Raw genomic sequence first — 22,266 nt, 5'->3', positions numbered from 1 at the left:
GAGCAGTGCTGGCGAGTCACGGCAAAGAGTAGCATGTAAACGATTCAGGTATAGTGCAGTTCGAACCCAATTACGGACATAGTGCACAACAAAATGAGGACAACATAAGTTAAGGAAGGGTAGAGTGGAGTCGCCTAAGACCTGCTGCCATGTCTAGTGTAACCGGGGATCATGCTGCAGTTTAAACTGTGACCTTTTTAATGGAACTAACCTAGTCTCTGTATCTGGTCCGCGCTCCATCCTAAACTTGTCATTTTCACCCGGTCTCAAATGACTAGATGACCATGAGTGGTGAATTGTGCTTTTAGACACTATGCCTACCTTAAATCTTTGAAAACGCACATCTCCTGTTCTACTGATTGGATTTTTGTTGTTTTGGTATCAACTATTTTATTAAAATATACTCTATTTTTCTAACTTGTTGTGGTGTTTTTCTTGTGTTTCCCCTTTATTTATGTTTGTGTGTTGCTTACTGAACACATTGCCTCTAAGATGAGCCTGACTGCTTTTGCACCAAGCTGCCAGAAAGTGAGGCACAGGTTAATTTAGTGACTTTTTGTAGATCGCCCTAAAAGGGTTTGTGGCTGTTACTTGAGAAGGGTTTCACCCCCCTCAAACAGCAACCCAATTTCTTACAAGTATCAAAGAAGATCTAGCATATATTTAGTTTTATATTTTTAGATCTGGACTGTTTAGTCACAAATGTTGAGCAATCATTGTTCTCTGTTGATTTCCTCATAAATGTTGAAATATATCTTGCTCAATAAAGTAGCAAGAAGCTCTTGGGTCATTTGAAAGCTAAACAAATTGTCTTATAGTGTTCCATTTTAAAGTAATATTTTAAAGCACACTAGCTAAATACCTGTGGGCCTAAAACCCATTTAAAAAGCTCAAGAAATGGACCAATATATATGGAATAAAGTACATCCTGCAGCACATTATTATGATATTGCAAGTCACAGAGGAGTTCTCTGACCACCTAGAGGCAATGGAGCATATTTAAATCAGCAGTTTCAAAAATGGTAATAAAAACATGGCCTATTCTTCTTCTCCTTTACATTTACAAATGATCAGCAACTAGCGGAAAGGAGATATTCATTGCACGATTTTTATTTTTTGCACACTTTAGGAAATAATAGGAAAGATAACATCTCTATGCATATTTTATACAGTGTTGTTTTTTAAACCTGAATTAAACCTATTTTCAACTGATTCTAATATCTTTTTTTGGGGGTGTGTTGTTTAATGTTGCATTGGTGATTTTTCCTAAAATTCATCATATTTGCAAACATACAAACATTTTCTTATGAAATTAGCACAACACCAAACATTTAGTACTTGTGTGGTAAGGGTGATTGTGTGACCATCTATTATAAGGCATAAAACTCCCCCTGCCACATATTATAAGGATATTGTCACCAAGGCATTCCATGACCATATATAGGAATGAGTCCGAGTCCTTTATAAGACATTTCTTGACACCTTAAGTCTTCCTTAAATGAGAGAACAATTTCTTAATTTCCTAATGTCTTTTATAATTTGTACAGTGAGCACTATTTAAGGAGTGGGTGTGAGGATGCTGGATACAGAACACATCTTCAATTGCTAGTTAAAGGAGGGCATCAGATGCAGTTGTGTGGTATGTTTACTGTTCTCTATGGTAGCTTCTGTTTTATAATGTGTTGAAGTGGGCTGTGGGCCGAAGGTCCTGTGAATGATAGTTGGGCCTGTAGAGGCCAGTAACTCTTAGCTGTGTCTTCAGTAAATCCTGGATCCTTTTCATCTTTACACGGGATCGTGGCACCTCAGCATGCCTGTGCTAATGCCTGGTCACCTGTGAAGGTAGTGGAAATGCCAGCCTAATGTTAGATTGTATATAAGGATGTCAACTATGCTGCATCCTTCAACCATTTAGTGGTGAAAAAAAAGAGATTATACAGGAATTACACACTGCACTGAATTATGCTACATGCATGCCATGATTCCAACCTGCTCTGAGAAGTGAGCTTCTGTGAGATGTCAATGGAACTCATGAACAGCTGCTCAATGTGGCATATTATTAAGAAATCTTTCGCCACTTTAGCGTCACATATCACCGAAAAAGCGGCAATTTTTTCAACAAGAACACTCTAACTTGCCTTAGCGCTTGTTTACATGAGGTAGCTTCCGTTTTTTTTTTGCTTTGCATGTCATTGATATTTATTGCTAATGACATGCAAAGTAGGCGTTCCTCACCAATACAACATGAAAATAGTCCCAAACACAACTTCACACTATTAACAATGCTGCACCGGACTCGCAAAGCGATTAAAAATGCTGCGCTTGCTGCGGTTATTGCAGGAATTTAACACCTGTTTAAAATTTGACTTATCCATCTTTGGTATTGGAGGTGGATGGTGTGGTTAAGTTCACACTTGCCTATTAGCCAACTTTTCATTAGAGCTTACTAATTATCGCTTGATTTCCCATGCTATTGTTGCTTAACCCCGTCTATTGCTGGATTTGACATCACCTCTACCCAAAGCGCTACTAATACGCGGCTAACATGGCAATGTCAACCAGCGATAGACGGCGATTAAAGAAAACACACTAAGCTTGATTTGCGATGATTTAAAAATTCTGTTGCTAATATGCCCCTATGAATCCATCTCAGTGTAGAGGCAGAGGGGCGGATGTATTGTCATCATGCAAGGTTGCATTGGCCAGCTTGATCATTTGTGATACTTAATACTGTTGATGAAAAAGTGATGTCAAGACCTGGGCATGAGGTGGCCATTATAGCTAATTGTGATAGGGCACATTAATTTAAGGGAGTAACGCTGCTTGAGGTGACAAGATACATACAAGCTACAGAATGGAAAACATACTGTGACTTTGGCATTAAAGACCGGAATTTTCAGTGCCATTATAGTTTTTGTACATGAAGAGACCTCTTCAAGTAACATAACCTACACTTTAGAGATCATATTCACACTTGCATTATGGCCCAAGAGTGCCTTCATATGTTCATGAATTCCAAAAGTGCCCCAGCGCAGGGAGAGAGGAGAGCAGCATGACATCTTAGTAGATATGGTACTGTTCTGCTCTCTCCCTTTCATCTAACTCAGCACAGCAAGTTTAGCTGCTGTGCTGCATGCATGATTCATAGTAAGTATGTAATGCCCTGCTCTACTTACAAACAAGTTTGGTATGTAGCAATTTTCTTTCTCAGCCCATTGCCTTAAAAGAAGTGTGGTTTTGAGGAGTGATGAGTAAAATATTTTCTTTGCATCTTGCAGATACAAAGAATAAAACAGCCCTGATGAGAGATCAGAGACATTGTGCCTGATCTCGAAAAGCGTCGGCACTTTCATAGGGTGGAATAAAATGTCATCTTCACGATACTAGGACCGGCTGGTCCAGTATTGATTTGTTTAAGAGCCATTCATTTGCTTATAATTCCCCCTTGGATTGGTTTTCTCTATATTTTTCTCATTTTTTGATTGTAATGTTTGTTCTAATGTTGTTTGCGATGTATTCTTAGTTTTTTTGTAATGTTTGATGCAAGGAATTTTCTTTTTTGTAATGTGTAAAGAATTTGTTTTTCATGCATGTACAAAGTATTTATAGCTGTGTAAATATTTAATGTATTGTTTGTTTTCTGTCATGTAGCTTGTTATAACTTAAAAAAGATTTTAAAAAAACATTGACACTAAGTAAAGTGTCGAGGGTGATCACAATAAATTGATCGTTCCCTCTCAAGAAGCTTGTGGAGATTTTGTGGTTTGGCCAATTTGTGTTACATATTCTATAAAGGGTCTAGCCCCCACCATTTGTTTATGGACCTATCCCCTTTTGTTCATTGATTCTTAGTAAGGGCCTGATTTATATATTGGTGATAAGCATACTCCATTGCAACAGCGAAGGAGTATATAATGGTCTGCCAACTAAATTTATGTGCGGGTGGACCATAGTTTGGCAACATCAGTGTCAGAACCCTGTTCAGAGGACCATGGGGCATGCAGGGGTTACTGGGCGCAACCAGAGGTTGAGGCCTTTTACTCCTAATGTCCCGGGGTCCGACATGCTAGGGATCCTCAGCAACTAGGCCAAGTACACCTTATGCACTTGACTTTCAGGGTTAGCAGGGTCTGAGTAGTTCAATGCTCCTTCTCTGGGGAGGCAGATACAGTGGGGTGAACACAGGCTCCCAAAGCAAAAGACATGTAGCAGCAGCAATACATTATTGTCCAGTAAAATACTTACTTTTCAGAAAAAATACCATTTTATTTTACTGCTTTTAACTCAAAGAGTAATACCATATTCACAAATAACTATGTAGTCACCTCTGAGGTCGCGACTCTAGTGTTTTGTAGACAGTTCCTTGTGTCACACTTCCTCCTTACTCTATTCAATTCAATATTTTATTCAAGAGTTAGAACATGAGAGCCAGTGCATAGTATTATAGATAACAAAACATTACAAGGCTCACACCACATGCCATCATAAAATTTACCGAACTAACTTGTACACAATTCGGTTATGAATGGTCTTTCAAGTTTGCAGAGTAAGGGATGAGATAACAAACAATATCCTGAAAAGTGCATAAACAAAGGGTAGCTACCAGTTCTTATGTTAAATAAAACCCAAAATTCTATTTCGAATAAAAAACTTTTAAAATTAATTACCAGGCGAGAAAGGAAACAAAGCATCTCCTAAATATGTAAATGTACAAAAGGGAGTAGATATCAACCCATTCAAGTACAATTTAGGAAAGAGCAGCATGGTAACAGAGTAACTAAGTGTGGCCGGATTTATGCAAAAAGCCATTCAGTAGCAGCTAAGTTATGTGCAAAATGCATGCAAAGTTCCACTTCAATTAAGTTTGAGGAATACCCGAAAGGTCAGAGTGAGATATATACCCAACATATCCCTAATGTGCAAAATAGCAATAAATAGCAGCTAGTAATGTGCAAAATACAATTTAAAAGAGCAAGATATTAGTACTTCGTAAGATTTTCTTAGGCGAGTTAGTTAATTACCCAATTAAAATAAGTATGTATATATATGACAAATTTTAAATATATACATAAATTCTTTAAAGTAATTAAAAAGTTTTACACATACGGCTTTATTTTTGGACACTGTTTTGCCGAAAGATCATCGGGATCCAATGATAACGATTCGAGATCAATACGGTACAAGCAAACAAAACATAATGTAAAGTCTGGGTGCTCAGGTTACAAAAATTACAAATTCTTCCATTATTCAAATTCTTCTTGTACACCAAAGGTTCTCTAGCAATAGTAGTTATTCTCCATTCAATATATTCAACATCCAGGTTATGCCCCACTAGTAGTCCAAGTCTCAAGAGTTCACTCCAACTCGGTTTTAAAGTCAAGGGTGTTTCAGGGCTGAAGCGCTATCTAGCAAGGAAGTTCGCCCGGGGCCAACTGGGCCTAATTCAGACTTACCCACACCTACAGGGTTGGAGCAACTGGAGTTCCTGAGCATGCCTCCTCTTCAGGTGCTGGATCAGCAGCCGCTGTTTCAGGTGAGCTCACTGCACGTGGCTGAAATGCGACAGAGGTGTCTCACAGTTCCACCTGGCACATTTAGACTATGGTTCATCCCACAGTGGGGAGGGGAAGGTACTGTGAAGGTCACAATGCTGGTCCCTCTTCCCACTGTAGGTGATTAGGGGTTCCCATCAGAGCCACACTCAAATGATGATCATGATCAGGTCACGCTCACACTTCTTGCTAGTCCCGGTCACCCCACCTAGCACATGGGGTCACAGTATCCCTACTACACACTGCCTCTGACCTTACCAGCATAGCGGGAGCCTGCACGGTGGCCCCTCCTGGCATACAGGGTCATCAGATCTTTACTGGGCAAGGCCATGGCCCACTCCGCATAGCAATCTGTCCATGGCGGCTGCTTCAGGCATACAGGGTCACCGATCCCTCATTGAACAGGGATCCCATCCTGATTGGCACAGCAACAATTACAGTTCACTTTGCAGCATCCCCTCCTGGAATGGAGACTCACTGACACCTCATTGCCCATGTGTTCCAGCTTGATTGGCACACCGACATCCACAGCTCACTTCACGGCGGCCCTCCTCTGCCATACAGGGGTCACAAACTTTTTCCTGCCTATGGGCAACAACCTGATCTGTGCAGCAGCCAGCTCACTCTATAAATCCCCTTGACAGTATTCCCCACTTGAGCTCACACCCTCTAACGCTTTCCTTTACTACTCAGGGCAAACTGGTCCTAACAAGCAGACAGGCACTGATGGTGCAGACTTCAGGATTGGTGGTTTGAATTCACTGGGTGATGTCCCCTCAACCAGCAGGCAGACTTGCAGGCTTTGGCACCCAATCCTGGTCAAAGACTAAAGTCTTGCAGAGCTTCTTATCACACAGCCTGACTAGCTGCTTGACAGTTGACAATTTTCGGGGTCTCAAGCTCCCCTTCTTATAGTCCATTTCCAATCAATTATTCAGGTATTTGTATTGCATGGCTCCTCACCTGTGAGGGTTTCAAGGTGCTAAGGGGGGGGGGCTGCTGGTCCGTCTGTGTGTTAATAACATGGCTTGCCGGAGTTGGAGGGACAGGGTGTTTCAGTTCTTTGTGGTGAGGTAGAAGAAGGATCTTCCTCTGGTTCTGGTTTTGTGGATCTGTGGAATGGAGGCCAGGACGAGATGGGTGAAGCGGAGTTGTCGGACAAGTGTGTGGAATATGAGGCGGTGGTTGAGATATGCTGTTCCTGCATCATGGAGAGCTTTGTAGGCATGTGTGAGGAGCTTGAAGGTGATTCTCTTGATGACTAGGAGCCAGTGGAGTTGTCCAAGGGGTTGTGTCATGTGGCAGGGGATGTCAAGGACCATTCTGGAAGAGGCACTTTGGAAGTTCTGTAGTTTTCTCAGCTGCTTCTGGGTGACGCCGGCATAGAGTGGGTTGCCATAGTCTGGTCTACTGGTGACCACTTTTCTGGATTCTGTGGGGAGCCATCTGAAAGTCTTTAGAAGCAGGTGGACCTTGTGGTAACAGGATGAGGATACTGCATTGATTGTCGGTTCATGGAGAGCGAGGACTTCAGTATGATGCCAAGGTGGGTGCATGCTCAGTGGGTATGGTAGGAGGGGTTTCTAGCGCACATGGCCACTCAGAATCATCCCAAGATGAGGGGGTGGGTCCCAGGATGAGTACTTTGATTTTGTCCAAGTTAAGCTTGAGGTAGCTGTCCTGCATGTAGGAGAGTAGGATCTGCTTCTTATAGTTACCCCCACTTTTTGCTGATGTTTCACTGTTTTCGACTTAGTCTGACTGGGATCCTTCTATTCAGAACCCCAGCCTAGCTGCTTTCTCCTCTAAATTGATTGCATGTACTTTTGGTACACTCCAGATTGGATTCTGGGGTACCCTTATAAGTCCCTAGTATATGGTATACCATATACCCAGGGTATAGGTACCCCAGAGGCCTCCCATGGGCTGCAGCATGTATTATGCCACCCCTGAGAGGCCACTCAAATTGACGCCACAGGTCTGCTACTGCAACCTGTGTAAGGTGGTGCATGCACCCCAATCTTAGATATTGGTTTACTATATCTACCTTATGACTGCACATATAAACCTATCAGTCACCCCTATGGCAGGCCTTATCAATCTTGAAGGCAGGGTGCTGGGATTTATGTGAAAGGGTGCCCATGCATGAGCAGAGCCCCTCTGACCGGAATCAAGCATTCTAGGACCGGTTTCTGGCTATCAGCCGTCTTCAGCCAGGATAGCTTGACTCCAGTGGATAAGTGAGCACGGGACCCACGTCTGGGCATACCTTTCCCACATAGGGTGAACAGCAAAACACACAAGATGATGGATGGAATGTTGCACAATAGCAAAACGTTCACCCCCAGTCACAGATCTGGGTTTAATCCATCGTTATTTTGCTCACCAAGCCAACCCAGTTCAGACATGGCCATATGCAAATCAGTCTTGACCCTGTGCCTCATGGGAACAGTCCAGCCCGAACTGCCAAGCCATGTCTTCCCTGGACCGGAATAAAGCGTCCTAGGACCGGTTTCGGGCTATCAGCCGTCTTCAGCCAGGATAGCTTGACTCTAGTGGCTTAGTGAGCACGGGACATGTCTGGGCATACCCTTCCCACATAGGGTGAACAGCAAAACACACAAGATGATGGACGGAATGTTGCACATCAACAGTTGTTTTTGCATTTGTCACCCCGTGTGGGACGGGTATGATCAGACGTGAGTCCCGTGCTCTCCACACCACTGGAGTCAAACTATCCTGGCTGAAGATGGCTGATAGCCAGAAACCGGTCCTAGGATGCTTGATTCCGGTCCAAGGAAGACATGGCCTGGCAGTTCGGGCTGGACTGTTCCCATGAGGCACAGGGTCAAGGCTGATTTGCATATGGCCATGTCTGAATTGGGGTGGTGTGGTGAGCAAAAAAACGATGGATTAGGCCCAGATCTCTGTACTGGGGTGAATGTATGACATTGTTCTGCATTCTGTCCATCAACTGTTGTTTTTGCATTTGTCACCCCGAGTCGGACGGGTATGCTCAGACGTGAGTCCCGTGCTCTCCACACCACTGGAGTCAAACTATCCTGGCTGAAGACGGCTGATAGCCAGAAACCGGTCCTAGGATGCTTGATTCCGGTCCGAAGAAGACATGGCTTGGCAGTTCGGGCTGGACTGTTCCCATGAGGCACAGGGTCAAGGCTGATTTGCATATGGCCATGTCTAAATTGGGGAGGTGTGGGGAACAAAAAACAACAGATTTAGGCCCAGATCTCTGTACTGGGGTGAATGTATGACATTGTTCTGCATTCTGTCCATCAACTGTTGTTTTTGCATTTGTCACACCGAGTGGGACGGGTATGCTCAGACGTGAGTCCCGTGCTCTCCACACCACTGGAGTCAAACTATCCTGGCTGAAGACGGCTGATAGCCAGAAACCGGTCCTAGGATGCTTGATTCCGGTCCAAGGAAGACATGGCTTGGCAGTTCGGGCTGGACTGTTCCCATGAGGCACAGGGTCAAGGCTGATTTGCATATGGCCATGTCTGAATTGGGGTGGTGTGGTGAGCAAAAAACGATGGATTTAGGCCCAGATCTCTGTACTGGGGTGAATGTATGACATTGTTCTGCATTCTGTCCATCAACTGTTGTTTTTGCATTTGTCACCCCGAGTGGGACGGGTATACTCAGACGTGAGTCCCGTGCTCTCCACACCACTGGAGTCAAACTATCCTGGCTGAAGACGGCTGATAGCCAGAAACCGGTCCTAGGATGCTTGATTCCGGTCCAAGGAAGACATGTCTTGGAAGTTCGGGCTGGACTGTTCCCATGAGGCACAAGGTCAAGGCTGATTTGCATATGGCAATGTCTGAATTGGGGTGGTGTGGTGAGCAAAAAAACGATGGATTTAGGCCCAGATCTCTGTACTGGGGTGCTTGTATGACATTGTTCTGCATTCTGTTCATCAACTGTTTTTGCATTTGTCACCCCGAGTCGGACGGGTATGCTCAGACGTGAGTCCCGTGCTCTCCACACCACTGGAGTCAAACTATCCTGGCTGAAGACGGCTGATAGCCAGAAAAGGGTCCTAGGATGCTTGATTCCGGTCCAAGGAAGATATGGCTTGGCAGTTCGGGCTGGACTGTTCCCATGAGGCACAGGGTCAAGGCTGATTTGCATATGGCCATGTCTGAATTGGGGTGGTGTGGTGAGCAAAAAACGATGGATTTAGGCCCAGATCTCTGTACTGGGGTGAATGTATGACATTGTTCTGCATTCTGTCCATCAACTGTTGTTTTTGCATTTGTCACCCCGAGTGGGACGGGTATACTCAGACGTGAGTCCCGTGCTCTCCACAACACTGGAGTCAAACTATCCTGGCTGAAGACGGCTGATAGCCAGAAACCGGTCCTAGGATGCTTGATTCCGGTCCAAGGAAGACATGGCTTGGAAGTTGGGCTGGACTGTTCCCATGAGGCACAAGGTCAAGGCTGATTTGCATATGGCCATGTCTGAATTGGGGTGGTGTGGCGAGCAAAAAAAACGATGGATTTAAGTCCAGATCTCTGTACTGGGGTGAATGTATGACATTGTTCTGCATTCTGTACATCAACTGTTATTTTTGCACTTGTGGTTGCTTCGGAAGCACGATTGGGTGGTGTCCAGGATGTGGTTTTATTCGATGAAGTCAGTGAGTTGGGCGTTGATGGCCTTCTCGATGACCTTGGCTGGGAAGAGGAGGAGGGAGATGGGTTTGAAGTACTTGAGGACAGTTATGTTGGCGGATGGTTTCTTCAGCAGGGGGTTGATCTCAGCGTGTTTTCAGTTGTCCAGGTAGGTGGCAGTTACGATGAAGCAGTTGATGGTGTGGCTTAGCTGGGGGCGGTGAAGGCGGCTGTTCTGTGGAAGATGTGGTAGGGGTAAGGATCCGATGGGGCTCCAGAATGGATGCTTTTCATGGTCTTGAGTGTGTCGTCTGTGGTAAGCAGAGTCCAGTTAAGCATAAACTGTTGGGGTTCGGCGTGGTTGCGTGTGGTGGTGGGGTTGGGAGTAGTTGTGGGGTATTGGTTATCGAAGCTGTCATAGATCTGCCTGATCTTTTGGTGGAAGAAGGTGCTGAGTTTATTGCAGTGATCTTGGGTAGGTGGGACATCTGTGGTCTTGCTGTTGGGCCAGGCGAACTCCATGACGATGGCGAAGAGTTCTTTGCTGTTATTTGTGTTGACATTTATTCTGTCTTTTAAGGCTGTTTTCTTTGTGGCTTTGAGCAGAAGCTGGTGTGCGTTGACAGCAGATTTGAAGGTTGCGTTGGTTTCTGTTTTTTTTTATTCCTCCATCTCTTCTCAAGTTGTCGGCTGGTGCATCTGGACTTGTGGAGGGTGGGAGTCAACAGCTGGCTTTCTTGGAATGATGCTTGCCCGGCATCTTCTTCAGGGTTGCTCGAGTGTCGGTGCAGTTGTAGATCCATCAGTGATGGTTGCGAGCTGTGGTGTTGGCATCTGTCGGTGTTGGTAGGGTGGACGCTCCCAGGAGGTCTGCAAGATGTTCTTCGGTGGCCTTGTTACAGCTACAGCGGGGGCAATGACTGTGGTGGTGAATGGTGGGTGCGGTTGAAGGTAAAATGTACGCAGTGGTGGTTGGTCCAGTGGAGCTTCGAGTGTTGTCTGTAGGTGATGGTCCCGCTGGTGGAGAAAACGGGGCCAGGCATGTGTCTGGCTGTGTGGTTTGGTGTGGTCACTATGAGTCCGATGTTGGCAAGGATCTCAAGTAGGGAGGCGATGTTCTGGTCACTGGGGTTGTTTAGGTGGAAGTTGAGGTTCCCAAGCAGATGTACTCGGTGGATGCGAGAGCCTGGGGTGAGGTGAGGTCTACGATGGCATCGGTGAATGGCGGGCGGGGATGGGGGAACTGTAGATGAATGGGCTGTGGAGGGAGTACTTGGGGTTGGTCTGGATCCGGAAGTAGAGATGTTCCATGGTTCTCTCATTGGGTTGTTTGAGTCTGTGGTCAGTAGAAGGGTTTTCTTGTGGACAATGGCGATGCCTCCTCCTGGACGGTCGGTGCGGTACTTGCGGGTGATTTTGTAGCAGACGGGGATGGTGATTGTGATGTCCCATCCAGAACTGATGTTTGGTCCAGGTTTCCGTGAGGACAGTGATGTGGGGAGCGATGTGAATGAGAAGGTCCCAAATTTCTACGGAGTGTTTGTTGAGGGATCCCACATTGAGGAGGATGCAGTTGAGCCAGTCGGATTCATTGTTGGTCAGCTGGGCGGTGAGAGGAGCTGTGTGTTGACATGGGTGAAGACATGATTGCATTTCTGGCAGGCAAAAGGTCCAAGGGTCTTCTTCGGTGATGCTAGGTGGAAAGCAGCATGGCATCCAGGGTTGAGGGAGAATAGGGAGCTGGCATCGTAGTGGTGGAAGGTCTGAGAACCAGGATCCCTTGCACTAGACGTGGTCCAGACGGGGACGAGTGCTGAAGGCTTGCCTTTAGCACACCTACGGCGTGCCTGCTGCACACAGCCGCAGAGTGCCCACCATTAAGTAGCACTGCGGGGGTTGGACAGCTGGGAGATGGGAAAATGTGGGAAGGGACACTGGAGAGGGGCAAGGCTACTGGGCATCGCAGCGGTATGGCAGACGAAGGAGAAAACAGGAGGTAAAAGGAAAGAAACAGCTAAGCCAAAAGGCAGAGAGCAGGAAGAGACAAGGAGAGAGAGGGTAAAATACAGAAAGAGAGACAGAAAAAGCAGAAAGAGAGACAGAAGGGCAGAAATAAAAGAGAGAGAGAAAAGCAGAGAGAGAGTAAAAGCAGAAAGAGAGACAGAAAGGCAGTCAAGCAGCAGAGCAGTAATGCTCTACCACTGGACCACCAGGGATAAGGCACAAGACAGGAGCTTGCGGTTGAAAAAGGACCTCGAACTCCTGATCTCTGGGTCAGCAGCAACTTGGACAGAAACAGCCACCAGATGGAGCAGCGCTGTGAAAGGAGCGAGTCTACTAAAAGGTCAGTGGACTGCATTTTTACAGCGCAGCAGCCACCATCAAGTAGTGATGTGAGGGTTGGACAGCTGGGAGGTGGGAATATGTGGGAAGGAACACTGGAGGGGGGCGGGCCATGAGGGATTGCAGAGACAGGGGCAACAACGGAGATTTTATTACTATGGAGATTGTTGTCCCATATGTTGTTTTCTTCAAACCAGCTGTCATACAAACATGCCAGGCTGGGGACGAAAGGACTGCCCATAGATGTGATTCAAGATTTTATTATTGAAAATAAGAAAAGATATGTTGGATGGACAACTCCCTTCTGTTGAGCAGTGTGTCAAACTTAAATAAGCATTAACAGGTACCACAATGATTGTGGTTCCTGCATATGCTTCATAAATGAATACTGTAACAAATTGGGTTTCTGGTTGGCAAAGGTGTGCACCCTGTACAAGCAGTAGCCACAATCCTAGTCAGGGTCAGCTAATTACACACTGAAATATAACGTGTTGCTCACCCTGTGGTAGCGTGGCACAGAGCAGTCAGGCTTATCTAGAGAGGCAATGTTTAAAGTATTTATGCAACATACACACACACACACACACAGTAACACAATGAATACACCACAAAAACACTCGACAGAGATTTATCAAAATAGGTTATTATATTATAAACAAAAGAAGACCAAAAATAAAAATCCAATGTATGCAAGTTGAGATATTGAATTTTAAAAAGAATAAATACAGTAAAGCACTCAGAAGCAAGTAGTGCTAAAAAGGATACTTTAGGTCACGCTGGACGGGAGCAAAGTCAAAGTTCAGGCTGACCTTGTGAAAGCACAAGCCGGATACAGGACCCACGCAGTACCTTTCCTGGTCGCAAACAGCTAGATGCGTCAATCTTCTCCATGCAGTGAACATGATAAGTCAGTTCCGAAGATTGATGCCGGAGTCGAGAGGGGTTGAGCGAAGCCTAGATTCTGCCACATAGTCAAGGAGATGCTTCGATCTCACCAAGTTGCAGCAGTGGCAATACTCTGTCTGATGAGTCGGTCTCTAGAGGTAAAGCGTTTGTTCTGATGCGCCGATTTTACTCCCACAACCGGGTCGATGCCCCAGTTTTATTACACACAAACAGGAGATGTGTGGAAATCCATGTTGCAAGTATCTGGACCACTTTCAATGAGCCAGGCACTGGAGCAAGGGTAGAGCCTTTAATAGAGTTCAGCTCTCCTTCAGCAGAGTCAGGGAGCAGCATGTAGGAGCGCTACAAACAGAAAAGCAGTTCTGCCAGATCAGCAGTCCAGTTGAGTGCTTTAAACAGCACAGTAGTCCTTCTGATAAAGGTTCAATTCAAGATTCAGGGGTATCTGATTTGATGGGGGTAGATACCCAGTACTTATAATTAAAAGTGCCTTTGATGTTGAAGGTGACTTCAAATCAGCTGTCTGAAGTGCACAAGTTCCCCATCCAGCCCAGTACTGTCTACCAGGTTATCTATTGGAGCTCCTCCCTTCCATCCTGCCCAGCCAAGGTCATCATAATGCAGATGTATGTAGATGGGTAATCAGACACACCTATCCTGCAGCTGTCACCCGTCCCAGATGTGTATTGGAGACAGGCTGTCAGGCACACAGAGCGAAATGTTCAATTGCTATATGTGCCATTTCCAAAACAGTAAGGTTAGATCCAACTTCACCAGTAAAGAGGATTAATCAGACTTAGCCCACCGAGTCCCCACCTTGCCTTTCCCCTTCATTCGGTTGCAGGGTACTCACCAGTGTGGGGTCTCCCTGGTAGTGTGCTGTCCGTGACCAGCCCTCACTCCTGTATCTCGGCGGTTGTTCAGGAGTCTGTCAGGTTGATCTTGGAGTCTGGTCGTGGCTTCAGACGTGGTGCAGTGGGTCCGCTGCCTCAGCGCCTCAAGTAGCGGCTCGGCATGGCGGTCTGGCTCACCGGAGAGCAAGCCCGGCCACGTCGCTTCGCACTGTAGCTGGTGTGGCGTATTGCTCATGCGCACTAGACCCGTTGGCCTTGCTCTGCTGCGGCATGTCCTTTTGGAGTCTGCCATGCTGGTGCTTCAGTCGTGGCTTTGCGCTTTCTGAGCAAGGGGGGACTGGTGGCCTGATCAGCTGCATAGGGAGCCTGCCGCCTTTGCACCAGACAAGGTACCTCATCAACTCCCAGCCGACCCCCGTTTCACTGAGGGGATCATTGGGTCTGCCTACACAGGCTGGAATCTTGCGTTGCCCAACTGCTGGTGTTCCAATCCAGACCTCTCCATGGCTCTCTCCCCTGTGGGTTCACCTAAGCTCCGGAGCCCTCATTGTCAGTGACCAGCACACAGTGACATCAGCTGGGAGGACCTGACTCCGATGGATCGACTGCTGCGGCTGGAAGTTGGTCGTGGCCTGGGTCCATTTTGTCTTTCCTTTCCACTTGTCTCCAATAAATTCTGAATCAAGATAGCGACCATTCCCTACTCATAGGGGAAAACAAATCAAATCACAGGAGGATCGGCACAACCTGCCATGGAAATCAAAAGAGGACTTGGAACAACTCTAATTGGCATTAAAAGGAAGGTAGGACTATTCTATTCTATATACAATCCAACACTTCTAAGAGGAAAACTTGTAGATCTATTCATCAGAATCATCTCTTGCATCAACCATACTATAAAGGGGACCGCTTTCTACTCTATATGCAATCTAACACATCTATGAGGAACACTTGTAGGTCTTAGCATCTGATTTATCCCAAGGATAGCCTATATTATAAAGGGCTCTGTCTATGCTTTTATGGCCTGGTGGATTTTCTCTGTCCCCTTACAGATTACTTTTAGCACCCAGGTCCATCACTAACTGGTCTAATCCTCAGATAAATCAAAAATCTAGGATCCCGTAAACTCGCTCCCTCCCTCACAAGAACTCACCTTGGCCTCTCTCATAATAGATATTAATCTTATCCCTGCAGGTCCCAACTCCTTCACTGTTATTTACCCACCAAACCTTTCCAAAAATGCAGCCAAAAAACACAAACACCGATTACTCAAATCCCGACCCGGAACCTTAATCTCAGGTGTTAACTTTTGTGTCAATAAGGATAAACTATTGAATGGCCTCATCTTCTACTCCAGAAAACGGGAACATTGGAGGTTGGTCTTCTATTCCATGCTTTGTTTATCGGATACCAGAAAAACCCTGCATGGCCTCAAACTATGAACCTCGCCCTTCTTCAGTGCGAATGCCACCATCACCCTCTACAACTATGGCATTATCCTAATTAAAGCCTCCAATGACAATTTAGTTAAGATGGATAATACCTTCCCTACCCTCAATAATACGGCAATCTCCAACTTCAATCACCCCTGACTTAACCATCCTACTACACAAGACATCACCCTCACTCCCACCACTATACAGAGGATGTCTCCAACCCCTCATAACCCTACTCACCCATCAAATGATCTTGGAACCACTCAATCCCCTGTGGTTGTCTTATCAGACCCCCCCCACGTTCCATTCGACCACCGACTCTGATAGCTAGTGGTGTTACATCACCAATTTCTTTCCTTAACTCTCAGCGGTTACAACACGATTCCCATGGCAGGTTATCCTTTCACGCTTCACCGCCCTATCTCTCTCATGGTAAACTCCCTAGCACAATCTCTCCGAACTTGCCACCATCTCAATCGGAGTTTGCCCTCCACTGATTCTATCCAACCCATCCCACCTCCTCTCACCCACTGCCTATCCTCTACACCTATGTCACCACACAACCCCCTCATCCCGGTGCCTAACTCCATGTGAAGTGGTACTCCACAAGACACCATTGATTCAAGTGCTCCTCCTGAGCTCCTCAGTGCCACCTTAGACCCACCGGATTTCCCTTCAGACACCACCTCTCTTTCAAAACTTTCCACACAACCATTATCCTTTACCCAACACTCAGCTCTGGCTGCCCGCCTTGATGAGATTTCACTCCACCTGTGACTACTCATAGATGAATTTCATGAACTGGCAGCCCTCTCTATCGCTCATATCCCTCTGCTCAGAACGTTATGCGTACCAGGGAACTCGTCCTTGATCCCCACATGCCACATGTCCCAGACATGCGTTCCTCTCACCTTACCTCGAAAACATCACCCCTCCCTAATGCCCCCTCGCGCGCCAGAAGAATGTAGACCGAGCTATCGAACTGTGATATTGATATTCTTCTCCTCATTAAATACTGACAAGACCCCTCTGGACTCATACTATGCCCCTCTGGGTTGAATCCAAGCCATCCATGCCAATCCGAACAGGGAAACGCCCACAACCTCAGAGCTATAAACAATGACAACCTCAAGCGAGTAAATATCATTCAGACTCCGACCGCCCACACACCTCTCCAATTGAACTGCGTACTACTCAACTACAGATCAGCTAGTAAACATGCATCCAATATCTTTGCCCTCATTCTAAACAATTAGCTTGATATCATCATCCTCATGGAAACCTGGCTAAATTGCTACTCCCCCCCCATCCTTGACCTTTAGTCCCGTCTAGCCGCAACATTATTCGATTGGACAGAATTATAAAACAGGGCGGAGGATTAGCTTGCATACACCGAAATAAAATCTTGGTCTCACAATCTGATTCCTCCGCTCTGACCTCCAGTGAGTACCTATGCTTCAACATCTCAAGCAATTACTACTCTGTTTGCAAATTACACACATTCTATCTCCCACCTGAAGACAATCTCTCCTTCCTTGAACAATTAGTGGAAATCATCTCCTCCAATGTTGACACTCTAGTTTCCCAAATCTTCCTGGGAGAGTTCAACCTACACTGGTCTAGCCCAATCGATCAAGCAGTAAATTGCCTTTAAAAAAATTAGCTGACACAATACTGTGAGAGCCCAACACGTAATAGAAGGAAAACCCTTCTCAATTGATTCCATTATCCCTTGCGATTGGTCTGACCATTATTGCATCTTCTTCCTAATTACCAAGGAGGTGTCCCCGATGAGGGTCCAACCCAAGAAAATGAAGCAATATTAATATGAATATTAACTCCAAGGATCTAGTAACGCACAGTATAAAGGCCTTGACTGCCCTATCGGACATGTTTGATGGTCATGTCTTCACTGATTCCTATAATTCCACCATCTCTGGCACCCTGGATGAAATAGCCCCTTCGCAACAAAAGAATGTCTCTTTCAAAATCTATAAACCCTGGTTCAACGACAACTTATGTGTAGCAGAAAGATCCTGGCTATCAGTACCCTCCACTGAACATCTGATTCACCTTAGATCTGTTAGGAACACTTACAACAGAAAAATCAAGAATGCAAAGGCTGACTTCTTCAGATCCCAAATCCATCAAGCCAGAACCCGCCCCAAGAAACTGTTTAAAATTGTTAAACAACAATTGGGCAAGACACCCAACAGCTCTGACCTTGGCGATGCCCTTCCATCATTCAACGATTTGGCTGCCTTCTTCACTAAGATAACAAAAAGCACGAGTCTCGACCTTGAAGCACAGAGGGCTCTTCTCCCAACCTCTGGGAGGGCTGAGCATCCAGCTCACCATGAGCAGCTCATTCCCACCAGAGTTAGCACCAAGAACACCGCTTCTTGGAACTCCTTTACTCCTCTCCGGGGACCGTCCGAACCACGCCCACCCCTTATTTCGCCCGCACCATGGTAGAATTTCTGGCGCGGTTAAAGGGTTAATGTCGCAGCTAGAATGATCACAAAAAGAAACAATCACATCTCCCCAGTCCTCAAATCCCTAAACTGGCTGCCAGATGAAGTAAGAATACAGTTAAAAATAGCATGTATGACCCACAAAGCCATACATCTCAAGACCAGGGCCGGACTGGGAATCAAATCCGGCCCGGGCAAAGTGTTCAGCCGCCTGCCACCGAGCTCTTTGCCAGGGCTGATTTTCAGCCGATTTTGTTGCAGGGCCGATTTTGCAGCAATACTGCAAAATCGGCCCTGTAACAAAAACAGCCCCCAGAGGAATAACCTCTAATGATTGTCTATGTATCGGAAGGTGTCCTTTCCTGCACATAAACAAACCTTTAAATAAATGACATTTTATAAGTTCTATGTGTGCTAATGCAGCACACATAGAAGTTGTAAAATGCGATTTCTGATTGTTTATGTGAAGGAAGGGAACCCTTCCTGCACAACAACAATTGTCCCTGCCACGCAGGCATTCTTGCACCATGGTGCAAGGATGCCTGCGTGGGCATGGCAGAAGTTTGTGCACCAGAGCAGGGGGAGGCACGGAGATGAGCCATATTGTTGTAAATATGTCTCATCCCTGTGCTTCTAAACCAACTCAGCGCGGTGCAGCATATGACTTGCTGCACCGCTCTGCATTAGTTTATTGTGAGTCTGCCCCTAAGTTCTTCCCTTAAACAGCCCTGGCCCATTACTTACTGACTATCACCTGATTGACTACTAGATTATTGAGCAACTTTGATTTGCAGCACTCGCATGCTATGCTCAATTTTGTATTGAATGTTCTTCTCCATGTATCGTATCCATCCTACCCTAATTGTGATGTTCTCCTATCTTGATCGTTTTGTGTATATTCAAGTTATGCTTGTCCTTCCCACCTCCATACCCCACCTATCCTAACTGTAAAGCTCTCTGATACCCACCTGGGTCACGTTTGCGCTATGTAAAACTTTCTAAATAAATAAATAAAGATATGAAACATGAAAGAACTATTCCTCTCTGATCAGGAATGACAGCTTAATAGTGTATTAAGGAATTTCCAATGCTAACCTATGAGAGGAGTAGGCCTCACAGTAGTGAACAATGAAATAGGCTGCGTGTCACTACAAAGACATGCAAAACATAAAAGTACATGTCCTACCTTTTACTTATATAGCACCCTGCCCTTAGGGCTCCCTTAGGGGTGACTTGTATGTAATAACAAGCATTTACAATGCAACGGTCTCGCCTTTGAAAAAGTTAGAGCTATTGGCATTGTAAATGACAAAATTTGTATTTGTGTTGGTTTTGAAAATAGATAAATAAATGGCACTGTCATTTACAATGCCAATAGCTTAATCTCTCGCAAATGCCACACACAAACACACAGAGCCGCACTCTTCCAGTAGTCAGTGGGCAGCGTGGAGCAGACCAGCACCCAGCCCGACAGGGCCAGCAGGAAGGCCACCATCTCCCCCGCCATGCTGGCCATGGTCACCGGCGAGGGTCACAGGGCACAGGTGTCAGAGCTGAGGGCACGGGTGAGGGCAGAGGGCACAGGGGTAAGAGCTGAGGGCAGAGGGGTGAGAGCTGAGGGCAGAGGGGTGAGAGCTGAGGGCAGAGGGGTGAGAGCTGAGGGCTTAGGAAGAGCTGAGGGCACAGGGCAGGGTAAGAGCTGAGGGCAGAGGGGTAAGAGCTGAGGACAGAGGGGTAAGAGCTGAGGACAGAGGGGTAAGAGCTGAGGGCAGAGAGGTAAGAGCTGAGGGCAGAGAGGTAAGAGCTGAGGGCACACGGGTAAGAGCTGAGGGCACACGGGTAAGAGCTGAGGGCACAGGGGTAAGAGCTGAGGGCACAGGGGTAAGAGCTGAGGGCACAGGGGTAAGAGCGGGTAAGAGCTGAGGGCACAGGGGTAAGAGCTGAGGGTACAGGAGTCAGTGAGGGCACAGGTGAGGGCAGCGTGGTGAGGGCTCTTTTTGTTGATGGTAAAAAAGATGATAGAGCACTGTTTGAAAAGGAAACAAGATGTGTTTGTTTTAACTACTGGCCTTTCAATTGTTAATTAGTCGCTATTTTGGGATCACATTTTTTAAAAACATTTTTGCTTGCAGTTTAAAGCCAGGCCCTTTCATTTGAAGCGTCTTAGTAGGTCAGATTTTAAGTGCATAAAATGTTAAGTGCTTTTGTTCAAGGTGAAATGGGCTCTTTGCTCTAGGAAGCAGGCACTGTTTAGTGGGTGTCTCTTTAGTACCCGGATGGGGCCACATATTTAGGGCCACCGCCTGTGGAGACTTAGGGTGGGGGAGAGTACATTTGGATCTCGGTTGGTTTCATGTCCGTGGTTGGGGGACTCGGCTTATCTAGCAAATAATACTATTTACCATGATTCGCAACATATTTGCTACATGTGGTATGGCATCGTCGAAATATTTCCTCTTGTTTTTTTCACGCAATCATTAACAAAGCTCCACGGAATATTCTTCTGGGGTCAAATAAGGAATTTTATGACCTCAAACCGTGTTGTATGGAGTACTTCCGCAAGAGAGAGTCTAATTGGAAAAGACGATAGTTCAATCCACCACGCCCTCGGGTGGTATCCTCAGGAGCCAGCAGCCTTGGGGTCAAACCACCCCATACTGCAACGCCCCCTTCGAAGCCCACAGTCTACCTCGGTCTGTGCCCGCTGCCCTCTCTGCGGCCTCGCCCTGCACCCTCAGGCCCTGGCTGGGCTCTGGATCGAGCTGGGCCTCTCGGCAGCACGCCCTCTCACCATCCCCGTGCGTGAAGCCTCTTCCCCAGTACCCTTACACCGTGCCCCGACCCAGAGCCAGGTGAATGCCTGACTGTGAAATCAGGCCGGGCTTCCATCTCCTTCCTCTCCCCGGAACGAGAAAAATGACTTCAGACCGGAGAGCGTGCGCGCGCTCCGGGGAGACCACTGGATAATCCAATGTGCTAAAAATGGCGCTAAGCCTCTGCCTCGGGGGGACCACCAGATGATGCCCTCAATAACCTGACAATTAGGCAGCAAAACTGCTGGGGCCCACAGCCCGTAAACAGTGGCCCCCGGGGAGGTCGCTGTTGAACGGCAGGGACCCCAGTGGAACGGGCTCTGGAGCCGCTGCAGCTTTCATCGAGATCTCGCTGGTGCCTGCGCACCAGACCTGCCTCCAACCTCGGCATTTGTTCAGATTCTTCTGAAATTGCTACTGCATAAACCCTTATTGACATATATTTGGAAAATGACGTGCCTGCATGCATTATCGCAACCCACCTTAGTCAAGCATGTCTGGTGTATCGTTTTCAAGGTAACAACAACAAAAAAGATTTGCAACAATCACCGTCAGTGTAAAGGCTTGAACTTGCGCCCTAAAAAATAAAATGCTAGGCAGGCAAACGAACAAGCACCTACGGGCACACGGACAGCGGGAGGGGGGGCGGGAACAGACAGCGGGAGGGGGCGGGAACTGCATGCATTATCGCAACCCACCTTAGTCAAGCATGTCTGGTGTATCGTTTTCAAGGTAACAATAACAAAAAAGATTTGCAACAATCACCGTCAGTGTAAAGGCTTGAACTTGCACCCTAAAAAATAAAATGCTAGGCAGGCAAACGAACAAGCACCTACGGGCACACGGACTGCGGGAGGGGGGGTGGGAACTGCATGCATTATCGCAACCCACCTTAGTCAAGCATGTCTGGTGTATCGTTTTCAAGGTAACAACAACAAAAAAGATTTGCAACAATCACCGTCAGTGTAAAGGCTTGAACTTGCGCCCTAAAAAACAAAATGCTAGGCAGGCAAACGAACAAGCACCTACGGGCACACGGACAGCAGGAGTGGGGGCGGGAACGGACAGCGGGAGGGGGGCGGGAACGGGCACACGGACAGCGGGAGGGGGGGCAGGAACGGGCACACGGACAGTGGGAGGGGGGGCGGGAACGGACAGCAGGACATCGCGCAACCCACCCCTGAAAACGACATTTTGGAAGTGTGGCGAAAACAAAGCTTTAAAAAAAAAAATAAACCACCGCCCACC

Source organism: Lissotriton helveticus, chromosome 7, assembly GCF_964261635.1.
Source record: "Lissotriton helveticus chromosome 7, aLisHel1.1, whole genome shotgun sequence".
In the NCBI taxonomy this organism is placed as follows: domain Eukaryota; kingdom Metazoa; phylum Chordata; class Amphibia; order Caudata; family Salamandridae; genus Lissotriton; species Lissotriton helveticus.
The sequence above is the reverse complement of the archived record's forward strand: the minus strand, read 5'-3'. Positions refer to the sequence as shown.